The following is a 15169-nucleotide window of genomic DNA, read 5'->3' on the forward strand; positions in this document are numbered from 1 at the left end:
GGGTCAGAGGGAGAAGCAGGTTCCCCGCTGAGCCCGGAGCCTGATGCGGGGCTCGATCCTGGGACTCCAGGATCATGACCTGAGCCGAAGGCAGTTGCTTAAGCAACTGAGCCACCCAGGCACCCTTAGGTTTATTTATTTTAGAGATGAGAGAGAGCAAGTGAGTACGAGTCGGGGAAGGGGCAGAGGGAGAGGGAGAGAAGCAGACTCCCCGCTGAGCATGGAGCCCCAATGCAGGGTTGATCTCATGACCCTGAGATCACAACCTGAGCTGAAATCAAGAGTTGGACGCTTAACTTACTGAGCCACCCAGGGGCCCCATGTGCATCCATTCTTCTGATTTCAGTGAGCATCTTTATGACCGTTGAACTCTTTATCAGGTAAATTACTCATTTTAGTTTTATTAAGGTTTTTTTTCTGGGTTTTTTTCTTATTTTTTGCTTGGAACATATTCCTCTGTTTCCTTATTTGCTTGGCTGTTCTCCTAATCTTGAAGGAGCGGGCTTCTGTAGGAGATGAATCTAATGGGTCAGCTTTGCCCTAGCTCTTGGTTGTCTAGTGAACCTTTGTGATTGCCTAAGCAATCCATTTTGTACTTGATAGGTCTCAGTTGTTGAGCGTCGGGCAGGACCTGCCAGTGTTCCAAAGTTGGGGGGCGGATCTCAGCTCTAATTTCAGGCTGATTAGATACCTCAGACCATAGTTCCTAAAGTAAGGAAATACAGACAGTCCCAGGGGACTGCAATTATGAACCCTGCTGGCTTCCAGACTAGGCAGGCAACCTGGAGGTTTACAAAGCAGGAGCTTCTCCCTGAGGAGTGAGGGGTTTGTGCCCCACAGCAGGCACCCCATCCCTTGGGACCTGCAAACAGACCCTGGGCAGCAGTTGCAAAAATCAGGGCTCTGGATGAATGTATCAGCTCCTTTCTGGGAGGTACTGGTGAGCTATAGCAAAGCTACAGAGAATGCAAAGATGGTGTCTCCTGGCCTGTGTTCCCTGGGAGCACTTTCACAGCCTCTAGACATGTGGCAAACCTGAAGTCTGCCTCTCAGGCTGAAGCTCTAGGGCAAGTAAATAGGCTTTTTTTCACAGGAGGTCTGGGGGTGTGTTTCAGTCGGCTGTCTGTGCAGTGCCCTGGGTTTGGTAGCCTGCCAAGAGCTGTCTCTCTGACTGTTTCAGTCTGCTGGGAATCAGGAATATAAGCCCCCACCTGCCACCAGAGCCAGGCCACCAAGGAGGGTCCCCTGTGTGGTCCGTGCTCACTCGCTGGCTTTAGTGAAGCAGCTGGAGAGTGCAGGGGTGGGCACGCCCCCCACTTTGGCCGGGCAGCGAGAGATTGCAAGTACTGCGTACACCCCTGGTTTAGCAGGGCTGAGGGAGATTGCAAGTTCTACAGCCGCCTGCGTTAACAGCACCAGCAAGGCCGAAGGACGGTGCAGAAACGGTGCCCACCAGTGCCCCCATCCATGAGAGAGTCCCAACAGGCCCCTGCCCCTCGGGCAGACTCTTTTAAGATTAGCAAACAGATCTTTGTCATGGGGCACCAGGGTGGCTCGGTTGGTTGGGTGTCCGACTCTGGATTTCCGCTCAGGTAGTGATCTCAGGGTCGTTGGATTGAGTCCCGCATCAGGCTCTGCACTCAGCATGGAGTCTGCTTGTCCCTCCCCCTCTGCTCTTCCCCCGGCTTGCACACGTGCATGCTCTGTCTCAAATAAATAAAATCTTAAAAAAAAAAAAAACCAACCAGATCTTTTTTACAAATAATCTAGACACTTTCCAAACTGCTGCTTTTGCCCTGGTCCCCAGGATGGGCAAGTCTGTGCACAGGCCCTTCAAGAGTGCAGTCTCTGTTCTCTTCTTTGGGTCTCCTAGACTTAAGCCCTGTTGTTTTTCAAAGCCAGGCATTTTGGGGGCTTATCTCTCTGGTGCAAATCCCAAAGGGTTGGGGTGCTTGCTGTGGGGCACACCCCCCTGGCCCCCCAGGGAGAAGCTCCAGCTTTGTGAGAGCCGTCCTGATTGTGGGTTACTGCACTGGGGTGGGGTTTTGGGCAAGACCACGCCTCTGCCTCTCCTACACACCTCCATGTGGTCTTTTCTCCGCTGTTGTGGAAGAGCTGTTCAGCTAGTTTTCAAGTCTTTTTCAAGGGAGTTTTTTTATACCTATCTGTAGATCCAGAGTGTCTGTGGGAGGAGATGAGTTCGTGGTCCTCCTGTGTTTCCATCTTGGACCGCCTGCAACTGTCAGTTCTAAAAGGAAAGGTATTCTTTCTAAAGTTATCTGAACAACATACTCTTTATATTTGTAATATTTGGACTCACTGTCATTCTGTTTCTCATTTTAAGTATTTGAAAGCTCTTAATCTTACTTTCTGTGTGTAAAATTATCAGCTCTTCCAATCTTTATTGCAACATTTTACCCTTCCTATAAAAATTACACATTTATATTTTAGCTTCTGGGACTTCAACATGGAAAGTACATAAGGTTCTATTTCCAGGCTGAGTTACACCTAGAATGCTGAATTGAATGTGAAAGTGAATGCTCAGGTATTCATAACAAATCTGAATTACAGGTCTTGTGCATATCACCGAGAGAGTGATGCTGCTTAGGCGTGGTGGGAATCTACGCGCTCAGATGCCAGTGATCAGTCATCAATTCAGGGGTGTCAGAAATAACACTGAGGTAGGCATCCCCCATTCAGCCTTGCCAAGGCCAGTGTTGGGTCATCGGCCATGAGTTTTCTCTCCACAGAATCTTGGTTTTGGTCTGTCTTTTTGTAGAGCCTTTTCTTGCTTATTTTTCTCTGCTGTGGTGTGAGGTGCCTAGTAGTAGATGCTCTGAATTCTTTTCTTCAAATATCTTCTCTCTTTTTCTGGATAGCAGAATGAGATCTTACATGGGGGAGCTGTTCTCACGTTCTGTGGAGCACAGAGCTGCCTCAGCATCCAGGGCTGACCCCACAGCGTCACTGCGCCGTCCACAGCCTGTCTGTGTCCATTTCCATCTCGGGTCCCAGTTCATTCTGCCTGAGGGGTTGTCTTTTCCCTCCCCCTTTCTCCTTAGGTTCAGAAATGTTACTAGCATTTGCCTCTGTGTGTCTTTTCTTATCGCTTCTGTCCAAAGCTGGTCCCCTTTGTTGCCCCCCCCTTCATCTGTCCTTTTTCTCAGTCTCAGGATGCAGCCTTAGAGTCTCATATCTGCTCCTTTAAGATTTCCATCTCTTCACACTGGTAATCTCTGCTTTGTGCTTTCTTGGACTTGATTTTCTGAGTCAGTGGTTCAAGAGTCATGTGTGACTACCTTCACCTTCTCTTTGTGTGAAGAGGTTAGTTGGAAGTTCATGGTCTTTCTGGTTTTCTTTTGTTTTTGTTTTTTTTTTATTTACAGGAAATCTTTTTTTCCCTGTGTGTTACAATTGAATCTCTTTGAGTACTATTATTATTATTTATTTAAAATTGAAATTGTCCATACCTCTCTCTTCTTGGGTGTGTGATCTGTTTCTTCTGAGCCATCCTACTTTCTGCCGTGAGACCCTTGGAAGGGGGCTTATCTTTCTTTGGGGGCCCAGGGGACTGGGGCCGGTGGAGTAGAAAGCAGCTGTCCCTGTGTCCACAGCTGACAGCTGCAGCACCCTCCTGCCCCCTCCCCCCCCGCCCCCAACGCATTCTCTGAGGCTCAGGGGCAGGAAGCACTGCCTCTTCTTGCAGTTGTTTCTCTGCCTCGGGAGCCTGGGGATCCGGGCAGAGCACGCAGGCCAGCGCTGACCTTCCTGCTGGGTCCACAGGTGTCTTCCGGCCTCCTGCTTCGGGTGCTCCAGGGCTGGTCCCTCCAGCTCGAGGCAGAAAAAGCCTGCAGTGCTTCCTGCCTGGAGCCACCGCCTGTGCACCCAGGTACCTGCGGTTCTCAGTGCTGGACCAGCAGAGTCGGGGCGGGAGTGGGGAGAAGGCAGTGCTAGGGTCACCATCTTCTTTCAAAGAGAAATGTGAAAGACGTGATCTCGAGGAAAAGAATAAAGGTTTATTGGGCAGTGCATCACTGAAATGCCTTTATTTCACACTTAAATAAGTATTGTTGTCCCCATTATACCAGTGAAGCAGCCTGGGAGATTAAGTGATTGACCCAGTAAGGCATAGTGGTGGAACCAGGGGGTGAACCCGCTGTGCTTTTTCCGCTCCCCCCATCTCTTTCTGAGAGGAGAGGCCAGGAGGTGCCTGGCCTGCAGGAAGCGCTTAAGGTTAGTTTTTGCTGCTAGGTGGCACTCTGCCGTCCTCGCAGTTACAAGCCTGTGAGTGCTTTGGGGAAAATGGATTTCTTTCCAACGGGATTTATGTCCAGAGCTTCCATTATTCAAACTTTTTAACAAAGACTTGGTCAGGTAGTTGCTTGGATGAATACAAGAAGCCACTGAGGGCAGAAGTCACCCCGAAGAACCTTATTCTTGAATACCAGGTTCAGTGACCATGTAAGCAGATGCCTAAAGCTTCCATTGGCAGGGGCTTGCATGAGTTCTGCTTAGGCTGAATATTACATAATTGAGGCATATTAAAATGTTGCTCTTGCTATCACAAAAGGCTTTGGGTTTGGTCTTTTAGGATAGCTTGACCTATTTTCCTCATTGTCTACCTAGAGATTAAAAGAGCAGATCCTGAGAGCCAAGAGGATGCGGGCACGGTTTTCTGGTGCGGGCTCAGCCAGGTTCCGAGACTTTGCCCGGCCCATGTCAGCATCTGTCAAAGAGCTTAGCCGGCGCCAGATCTGAGGAGACCTGGACCGTTTCTGACGTAATGTTGGGTTAAGTTTGAGAGTATAAAGAACAACAGACTTCAGTCAAAATTCCTTAGTCTCCTTTGAGTCCAGCCAAATCGTTGAATTCTCCAACTTCCCAGTCTCTACCGATTTCACTTGGCAAAGTAACCTAACCTGAGCCTCAGTTTTCTAATCTGTAAAATGGGGGAATAATAGCTACCTCACTGCCTTTTTGGAAGGGATTGCATGTTTGTAAAGCATGTGTAATATCAAGCCCATAGCAAATGCTCCGTGAATGTGAGTCCCTGTCCCTCCCCTCTGTCTGCTGCTTGAACCCTTCTGGGCTTTTCTTAAGGGTAAAGAGGAGAGATACTGGGCCATGTAAACAGTTTGTGTGGGGCTTGCTTGGTCCGTGAGCGCCCCAGGCTCACTCCCTTTGAGGTGATTACTCATGTATTTATGTGAATGTTGGTGTTGCTTAGAATCAATTCTCAGGGAATCTGTTGCTCATGAGGTTTGGTTATAGAATATGATTAGTAATGGTTGGCATTGATCATTCCTTTTTTCCAGGAAAGACTGGGGAAATCTGAGAAATCAGAGGTTTTAGCTGGACCCAAAGGCAGATCCCCCCATCAGCGATCAGCCATCGCTCCTGGCAGGGGCTTCTGGGGCTGGGGTCCTGCTGTCTTACAGTGTGAGACAGTTTCAGAGCCCATGCCCTCCCCCCCCAGCTCTCTCTGCACCATGTTCCTGTCCGGGTCACCTCCTGTCTTGTTGGGGGCTGGCAGGTATTAGTGCTGTGTGGTGGGGGTGAGGCGAGCACACTGGACCCGGGGGCCCCACACAGGCCCACGCACAGGGGTGAAATGCCAGTGACTAGTGGCAAAAAATGTGGCCTGAGGTCTCTAGTCTGGGAGATGCCTGGCAGCAGAAATCCCAGGTCAGCGGACAGAGGAGGTGTGAAACCCGATTACTTACAAATACCAGCACGTTTTCAGTCTCTTTTACCCTCTGCAAATGAGAGGAGAATGAGACTCTCGTGCAGTGTTTTCCTTCTGGGTCTGGCTGCCCGCTCCACCTTCAGAAGGAAGGGCCCAGTGCTGCAGCCGTGGGCTCGCCGAGCTTGACCACGCAGGCAGCTCCCCAGCCTGACCGTGGCGGGGACCGAGCCCTTGCGGCTCGCTCCGCCCTTTGACCTGCCCGTGTGACAGGGCTCTGCTCTCGGGGCTTTCTCAGAGCCCTGCTTGGGGCCCTTTGCTGCTCGCCCTTCTCTCTTGCCCCAAGAGTGGGCCTTTGGTCCTGAGGTCCTCCGTGGGACAGTCAGGAGTCCCCTGTGGGAAGAGCCACCTTGCTGTCAGCAGCAGTCACCGAGCACGTCTGCATGCGCTGGCCCGCACTTTCACGCACCCCCACTGGCCGTGAGCATCGCCATGTCTGACATGCACTGTCTGCACCCCACGGTGCAGGAGGCGTGACCCATGGGGATGCTCGCTACCTGGGGTGTCTGTGACCCGGGTGGGCTCCTGTGACCCTGGGGCCAAGGCCGATGTCCCTTCCTCAGACCACACAGTCTCCCTAAAAGTGAGCACGGCCCATCCCTGTCTGACGGTCTGCATGGAGCAGTCCCTCCTGGGAGATGCCAGGCGTCGGTGGGAGGGGCAGAGTGCTGAAGGGGACGGTGGTGCTTCCAGGGTAAGTGTAGACATCATGATAAAATCGCCGGGGTCTTAATGGCTATGTCAGAGCCCTGACCCTGTGTCCTCCTAGCTGGGTGACCTCTCTGAGTCCATTTTCTCATAAAGTGGAGAAAGATCAACAGAACTCAGAGGATGGTTAGAATTAATGTGTCTAACATTTGTAAGTCTCTCTCTTAGCGCCTGGCACAGATGAGGTCCCCAGTGAGGGCTGGCACTCGCCCTGTTGCTCTGCATCCTCGCAGTGGATGGTGAACCAAACAAATTCTTATCGAGCACTTACTCAGTTCAGGCTCGTCAGTGGACAAAGCCGATCCTTGCGTTCTAAGGGGGGAAGCAGACAACAAGCACCAATCGGGACAAACAGATGGCTATTCAAATGGAGGTGTTTCAGAGGACAGGAACAGTAGACAGGACTAGGGGCCTTGGGAATGATGGAGCAGGGAAGGGGGCTCAATCGTGGAGTTAGATAGGGCAGACAAGATAGGCCCCATTGAGAAGATAAGATCTGCGCGAAGGCTTTCAGGACGTGAGGGAGTTGGCCAAGTGGATACCCGGGGAGTGGGGGTTCCTCCCATCCAGGCGGGTGAGTGGCCAGCATATGAGGCCCACGGTGGCAGTGTGTGTGGAGGGCAGGTGCCAGGAGGGGCAGGTGGCTGAGGAGGAAGACGGGGGAGGAGGGGGAGGAGGTCACAAGGGTAAAGGGTGGAGGTGGGTCATGTGGGGGGCCTTCCAGGCCATCTTAAGGACATGGCTTTTTCCTTTGAGTGAAATGGGAGCCTTTGGAGTGTTTTTTAGCAGAGGGTAATGTGGCCCAGTGTAACTTTTGAAGAGCTGCTCTGAGCGCAGGGTGAGAACAGAGCACGGGGCGGGGGGGGTGGGCAAGCATAGGCCGAGGCCCCCGCCACAGGCTGACAGGAGATGGTGGAGGAGTGGACGCTGTGAGCTGTGCAGATTCCAGTTGTGTGTTGGAACTAGATGCAGCTGGGTACTCACATGGGTCGGATGATTCAACCTTGGGAACCGAGGGTTGGAGGGATCTCCACCAGTGTTGACAGAGGAAATACGCATCATTTTGCTAAAAGTTTAGATTTGGTATCGAGTGAAGATGCCATCAGCAGGACCTTCCCGACATGGTGCCGTCATGTCCGCTCTGCCTCCAGCCGCTGTCTGGCCTGGTGGACGTCGCCCGTAGTGGCTGAGTTCCTAGGCGTCGAGGAGCTGGGCCTAACCACTTTGACCTGTAAGGGGAGCACATGCTGGAGTCGCTGGACCAATGGGAGGCCAAGGCCAAGGAGGGGGGTTAACTCTGCTGAAGGACCCCTCCTGAGACGAAGGCCTCCCCTGGGCGTCTCCAGGCAGAACCTTCTGCTCATTGAGTAGTTGGCTCCCTGAGGAGATACCAAGTGGGCATCAGCAAGACGGGGAGGGATTTTTGTGTGTGTGGGATTAGGGTTGCCGGATAGAATATAGGCTGCCAATTCAATGTGAATTTCAGATAACAAATAATGTTTGAGTGGGCATATCCAAAAGCTATTGGTTCTTTATGGGAAATTCACATTGAGCTAGGCATCCTGTATTTTATTTTGCTAAATCTGGCTACCCTCTCTTGGCGTGTTCTTGCTAATTGATGGGCTGCACCTGAGCCTGTCTGCCACCTAGTAACCTGTGAGGGTTGCCAAGTAACAGGACTTGACTTTGAAAGAACCATTTAATCTTGTGGGGAAAACGCTGTGCCGGGTTCCTGGCTCAGTCAGTCTCCATTTCTGGGCTGCGAGGGAGGACCTCGTCCTGAGCGCTGATCAGAGCCCCCTGTGTGTCCTGCCCTTCCTCTTCTGTTTTCCCCAGATGAGTTGCTCCAGGGGATGGAGTGCGCGCCCACTGCTGGGTTTTAAGTTGTATCAGAAGTGACAGTGCTGGCTGTGAGGCAGGTCTTCCAGCTGCTGCAAACCCAGGACTGGGAACGGTAGGGGTGGAGTCAGGTGCCAGGAGAACAGATGCCTTGGGCTGGCTCTGTCCTCTAAGGGCTTATGGTCTGTTCTGGGGAGACCTCTGCTTCCAGCCCTATCCTGAGCATCCACTCTGCTAGATATCACCTCCCATCTGTATGAGCTGATTATGCCCTCGCCCCCCAAATTTGTATGTTGAAGTCCCCATTCCCAGCACCTCAGAATGTGACTGTATTTGGAGATAGGGTCTTTAAAGAGATAATAAAGTTAAAATGAAGTCATTGGGGTGGGCCCTAATCCAATAAAACTGGTGTCCTTATAAGAAAACATTAGGACACAGATACACACCGAAGGAAGACTATGTGAAGACAGGGAACAGATAACCATTTACGAGCCAAGGAGAGAGGCCTCAGGAGAAACTACCCCTGCCCACACCTTGATCTTAGACTTCTAGCTTCCAGAACCGAGGGACAATACAGTCCTGTTGTTTAAGCCCCCCAGTCTGTGGGACTTTGTTAGAGAGCTCTGGCAGACAATAGACCATTGTATAAGGAAGTGTGACAAGACACGTGAGTCACCAAGGCAGGCAGGCTGGACTCCAGGGGTTGAGGGGAGGTGGTCTCAGTTCTGTGTGCCATTCAACCCTTTGCTGTTCGGGACTCTCAGGAGCCTGTGAGATTTCTGGGACCAGAAGCGCCATGTCCGATGTGAAGGTGAAGCATGGGAGGCGAAGGACTTCCTCTGCAGCGTGCTGCCCCTGGCCTGGGCATTGGTGGTCCCTGACCAGCGGGGCCTGGTGCCCATGCTGGGGACTCTGCCCCCAGAGCCAGCTCTGTGTTTTCACAGGCTCACAGCTTTGGAGCTGGGTTCTTCCTGGCAGCATCTGTGTAAGCTCTACAGAAGGCAAATGGAAAGCTCTACATAAGGAAAATGTCAGCCAGCTCAGAAGCTCTGGGACTGTTGATCTTCCTTGAGGAGATCTAAGTGCTTTATGTGTTTTAGCTGTAACATCCCTGCAGAAGAGTGTATGATCTTAAGTCACAGCTCGATGGATTTTTGCATATGTATATGCCCATGTGTTCCTGGAGGAGGTTTTGAAAATAATATTATCCTAGAGCTATTTTTATGGCAATGACATCTTTGAGTAATTATAATTCATAAATACGTCCACCCAGTCAAAAACTAGGAATTTGAGGGGCGCCTGGGTGGCTCAGTCGTTAAGCGTCTGCCTTTGGCTCAGGTCGTGATCCCAGGGTCCTGGGATCGAGCCCCGTGTCGGGTGTCCTGCTCAGCGGGGAGTCTGCTTCTCCCTCTCCCTCTGCCTCTGTCCCTTCCCCCGCTCATGCTCTCTCTCTCTCTCTCCTCTCTCTCAAATAAATAAAATCTTTAAAAAAAACTGGGAATTTGAAGACTTGGGTTAATTGGAGGGAGGAACAGCAAAACTTGATTCTAGGTTATTGGTTTTGTTATGCTCTAGAACTTCAAATTATAGAGTTTCTACTTTTTCCATGTGAATGGTATTGGGGAGTTTTTGCTTTAGATTCTGGAGTTAGGGAAACAGTCTCCTGAATTTAAATTGGAGAAGTTAGCTGGTGAGGTTAGCAAAGCCAAATGGTAGTTCCACTCAGCACATCAGTGCAGCTTGAAGCTTGGCTCCCCCCCGCCACCGCCGCCCCCCAGCCTTAGGGGCCTGATCCAACATGACAGGAGGGAGTTTCATCTGCAGAGGCTAGGTTGAAGGTTTCATGTGAGCATGCAGGCGTGCATGTGTGTGCACGTGTGTGTGCATGTGTGTGGGCACATGTGTGGGTGGTTGTAGACCTCAGTATTCTGGATTCCCTCTCTCAGCCAGAGAGAGCTGAGGATTTGGCATAAATCAAAATGGAACTCTGTGTCCAGAAGCACCAACGTGCCTTCCAGCCATCGTCTTAGGACCCTGGAGTGTGACTCCACACACCTAGAAATGGTCTGTAGGTAAGGTACATGAAGTTTCAAGATGCCCCTTCTGATTTACTGATTTTATAAAAGCTGAGTGATTGTTTTGCATTAGTACCTTATGAACAGGCTTGTTACACTAATCTCTCTGATCCTCACAACCATGCCGTGGGAAGGCTGTACTCTTGGCTTAAAAGATGGAGGCTCACGTGGGCCACGGGCAAGTCAGGTGCACCCTGGGTTTTGCAACCCTGAAGCCCAGGGTCATCTGTGACGCCCCTCGTGCATGCTGTCCTCTGCCTCCACGGAGTGTCTTGGAGTACGTGTGGAAGGTTACCAACTCAGTATGAATGAGTGTGTACTGCTGTGGGTGTCCCAGGCATGCCTTAGCTATGGAGGCTCACCACTCTCTATTTTTTTTTAAAGATTATTTATTAGAGAGAGAGAGAGAGAGGAGGGAGAATGCATGAGCAGGAGGAGGGGCAGAGGGAAAGAGAGGGGAAGCAGACTCCCCGCTGAGTGGGGAGCTTGACAATGTGGGGCTCGGGCTCAATCCATGCCCCTGAGATCAGGACCTGAGCGGAAACCAGGAATCGGATGCTTAACTGGCTGAGCCACCTAGGTGCCCCTCACCACCCCCTATTGTAAAAACAGTGCTGCAAGCCCCAGGCTGGAGACCCTCATAGAGGCAGGAGCTTAGGGTGTGGAGGAGGAGTTTGGGGAGAGAAGAGGAGGAGTGAGGAGACCAGAGGAGTTGGGAGGAGGAGGAGGGGGAAGAGGGAGGAGAAGCAGGAGCCATGAGAGCTGAGGGATGGAGCATCTATCCTCCTGGCACCCAGGAACACCGCTCCTGAATGCAGTGGAAGAACAGGGTCCCTTAGTCCCAGTGAAAGTTTTATGGGAAAGTACGTGGAGGCTGGTGAGGGCGGTTGGCAGAGTTCACCAGGCATGTTGTCCCGGGTCACAGGTGCGGGATTGGGGGGGGAGCACCTTACCTGTTGTGCTGTGGAAATAGTCCTGACCAAGGGGTCAGTGATCTCCAGGGAGATACAAAGATAGTAGCATATTTTGTTGAAAACTTGGGTGAGGCATAGGGGACTTGTTCTTTTGAGGAGCCACAGGTGGGGTTTGAATAAGAGAAGTCTGGGATTATGGAAGATTTACAGTCCAGCCAGGGAGACTGAATGAGTAAGGGAGGAAGGAGCGGGTGGAAGCCAAGGGTGTGGGGATGGGGGCCATGGGCGGGCTCTGGGGGCTGCAGTAGGAGCGGTGGGCCCTGCAGCCAGGAGCCTGCAGGGGGGCAGAGCAGACCCTTTAAAAGCCACCTGGGCTTCTAAGCAGAGTGTGGGCTGGGTGGGGCCCCAGGGGGAAAGCTCCTTTTTTCTGAACTCTGGTTCTTGGCCTGTCATGGATGCTGGGATTGGGCCAGAGCAGATGTGGTCCATGCTCTAGGATGGACAGACCTGCCTGGGTGGGTGGGTGGGTTCCTCCTTTCCTTCTGTGCACCCTGCGGTCTCCTGAATCCTGGTGTCCCCTGTCACAGCACCGGCCTCACACCTGTCCCAGAGCACACATACTCCTCCTCCCTTTTCCTCGCCCATCCCTCTCTTATTTCTCAGCACCGCCTTCCTTCACCCCTGCCCCCCGGCCACACACCCCTCCTCGCCACCCCCCTTCAAATTGAGGGTCCAGCTGTGTCTTACCACCCACCTGCTGCTCCAGGCTCTTTAGTTAAGCTCCGTGGAGTCTGGTGCATTGTTCCCCAGGCCCCATGGGGTGGATGGCAAGGCTTGGTGGGGGATTTCCATGGATGAGAACCCTAGCTGGAACAGGAGCATGGTCAGGGGACAGAAGCTCCTGAGGAGCCATTCAGGCCCTGGGGACACAGGTCATGGACCCAGTTGGAGGTGAGGGCCCTAGGGGCCACGGAGCAAAGGTGTTGGTGCTGGAAATCTCGATAATGCTCTGGTAGAGGATGGATTTCCAAGGAGCTCTGAAAGGATGGACAAGAGGATAAAAGGGTAGGACAGAGTCCTGAGGTGGCTGCCCTGGGCGCCATGCCGTGGTTCTGCCCTCCAGGGCTCTTGTGAGTGAGAGATACAGTGACAGAGCTCTGGGTGCTTTTTAACTGAACTTTGGATGGGGGAAGAGCTGCCTGGAAGTAAAAGACATTTGAAGCTTCAACTTAAAACAGGCTCAGATGGTGGCCTGTCGTCAAAGCCTTCCGCCTCCACGGCTGGGCTTTGGCCTTCCCCGGCTGCTTGCCTGTTCCCACCCAGTGGGACAGACTGCAAAGTCATCCCAGCCCAAGACTCCGGTGCCCAGCAGAGGTGGGCCCAGGCATCCTGATACCCCGGGGCTTCCTCTTCGGGGCCACCCCCCTCCCTGTGACACGGGGCTCTCCACACCTCTCAGCACAGCCCCTGTGTGGAATGGGGGCTGGGAGGCCACCTGGAATGGGTGTCCAAGACCAAGCCCAAAGTTGTGTCTTCTGTCCTTTCTGAGTTGTCTCTTCTCTCCGTCTTGCTGTAGTCAGCACATACTACGGGTGTAGACTTTTCTCAGTGATGCCTCAAGCCCTGCAATGGAAGGCCCTGGTAGAAATCTAAGTGGCAATTACCTTCTCTGCTCCAGCCTTCAGGACCCAGGGCATGTGAAGGGAGCAGGGTGCAGATGCAGAAACAGTGTTTGATGCTGATGCAGATGTGGTCCTCTGCGCCTGGAAGTCATCTTGTTAGTTGGCCCCAGCTAGGGTGCCACCCTGCACTCCTAGGTGAGGGAGCAGGTGGGGGGATTTGGGCACCACCACCAAGAAGAAGAGCTGTTGCTTGCGTGCTCAGCCTGGAATCAGGTGTTCAGCATTCATTGCATTAGAGATAGATAGAAACCCCTCAGTTTACAGATAGAAGGGAGCAGAGACCCAGAGAAGTTAAGCTCTAGATGCAGAGCCGAGCCTGATGCCACAGCTCCCCTGGATCCATGTGTGGGTATGTGCACACTGTCCAGAAGGCCACTTGGGCTAGTGGGAAGGGGGCACGTGTTGCTTCCTGCGGGGATTCCCAAGCAAACCGCTGCTGGTCTACGGTCAAGTTACTGTTGGTCCACAGTTAAGAGGAAAAATAAGGACCCTGGGGTGCTGCGTAAAGCTAAATGTGTTTTTGATTGCAATTCCATTCTTTTTATTTTTTTTTATGTTAAAATGATTAAAATCATGATTGAGGTTTGGTGGGGGAGGGCACTCACGGCAAAATAATCTTTTGGAAACCCTTTGGGTTCCCTTCTGTTTTTTAAGTTGTCACTCATGTGTGAAATTGAAAAGCCCATGAACATGAATGCCTTCAGCAGCCTCCTCCCCACCACTGATCAGGGAGGGTCCTCTCTTGGCCAGAACTGGGAACATGCTCACTCACCGTCTCCAGGAGGCTCGGTGCCTCCTGGCCTCATTCCACATGGGAGCTTCTCCGAAGCCTGAGGAGGGCCCGCTCTTCTCCTGGGATCAGCACCTTGGAAGTTCACCAAGGCACTTGAAAAGAAAAAATTCAAAGGAAGTAAGATTTTCATTTGGGTTTTGAGATCTGGGTATGAAGCTTCACAGTCCTGGTAAGCATCAATCCTGCCTTTTCCTGTAAAAAGTTCATTTCATCTCTGCTCTTTTCTGACCACATCATTAAATGAGTGAATGCCCAGCAGGATGCCTGCATCTGGCTCCCTGTGGCCCCCTTCTCTGGGGCAGGCTTGGGCTGCCGCTGAGCCTGGAAGAAAGGCATGCATTTTGTGGCTTCAGTTTTATCTAATGGTATCATGAAGATCAGTGCCAGGCGTTTGGTGCTGCTTAATAATTGTAAGGCCCATTTTATTTATTAGCTATTAGAAATGGTGAGGGTGAGGTTTATTTCTCTTGGAAATAGCACACTCTCTTAATTGCACCAAAAGCACCACAGGAGCTGTGTTCTGTGGATGGCCAAATACCGCTCTCTGTCCGCACAGGAGCGCACAGTTTGGTCCTAGAAGCTGTTCTAGTTCAAAGAGAAAAGCATGTGCTAACTTAGCACATAAGGCGTTGACCTGGAGGGGAGGGGTTGTTGTTACATTGCTGATGTTACATTTGTATGGGGTGTTACGCTTTTCGTGGATGCCGGCGTTCTGTGTGGGTCGCGCCATAGTATATGCCATCTTATAATGATGCCATTTGAGAAGTCTCTCTGTAAACACTCTGTTACATCCCTGTGGGGAAGGACAGAGCAAACACATCTTTTTCCTAGGAGAGAAAATGAGGGGGCAAAATTGGAAAATTGCTAAATTATAGTACCATGTGCAGTTTCTGAATCTTTCCTAAATGTTTTGATGACTAAATAAGAGAGTGAGTCAGGACCCTGTATGAGACCCTCACTTTGCGCTGTTGTGAGTTTAACCCCCATCTGCTTGGTTCCAGATGTCTGCTGACAGTGACTGATAGGCTGGCAACAGCTCCTCACTCCACCCCCACCCCCCTAAAACACATACACTTGGGCAAACCCTGTCCTTGGCGATGAGCCCCTGCTTTCCAGATGGCCTACTAAGCCAGTCACCCTGGCCAGTCAGTAGGAAGTGGAGGTGGAGAAGCTGACCCCGAGCCCCTGCCAAAACCCACACCCGCTGAGTCAGCCTCCCGGCTGCTGTGAGCAGCAGGTGCAAGCCGGCCTCCCTGGAGCAGGCAGGTGGGGGGGCGGGTGGAGTTGGGAAATGCTCTGACAGTTCTAAGCCCAGATCCCCGCTCTGGGCGAGATACCCCTAGCTTTAGACTTGGTTTGCCCTCACTCTTGTCGAAGCCCAGCAGCAAAGACAGACAGGAACGCAACTGTTGTCA

General features: G+C 51.9%; 1 protein-coding gene across 4 annotated transcripts in view; it reads left to right on the top strand.

Moving 5' to 3' along the window:
- The window catches only part of PGBD5 (piggyBac transposable element derived 5), a 98901-nt gene that overhangs the window by 19678 nt on the left and 64054 nt on the right, over positions 1 to 15169 (top strand). The gene's annotated exons all lie outside the window — the stretch shown is intronic.

The sequence above is a fragment of the Mirounga angustirostris genome, unplaced genomic scaffold (genome assembly GCF_029215605.1).
Source record: "Mirounga angustirostris isolate CCGP_5_RB_7025 unplaced genomic scaffold, mMirAng1.0.hap1 SCAF_6, whole genome shotgun sequence".
Taxonomy (NCBI): domain Eukaryota; kingdom Metazoa; phylum Chordata; class Mammalia; order Carnivora; family Phocidae; genus Mirounga; species Mirounga angustirostris.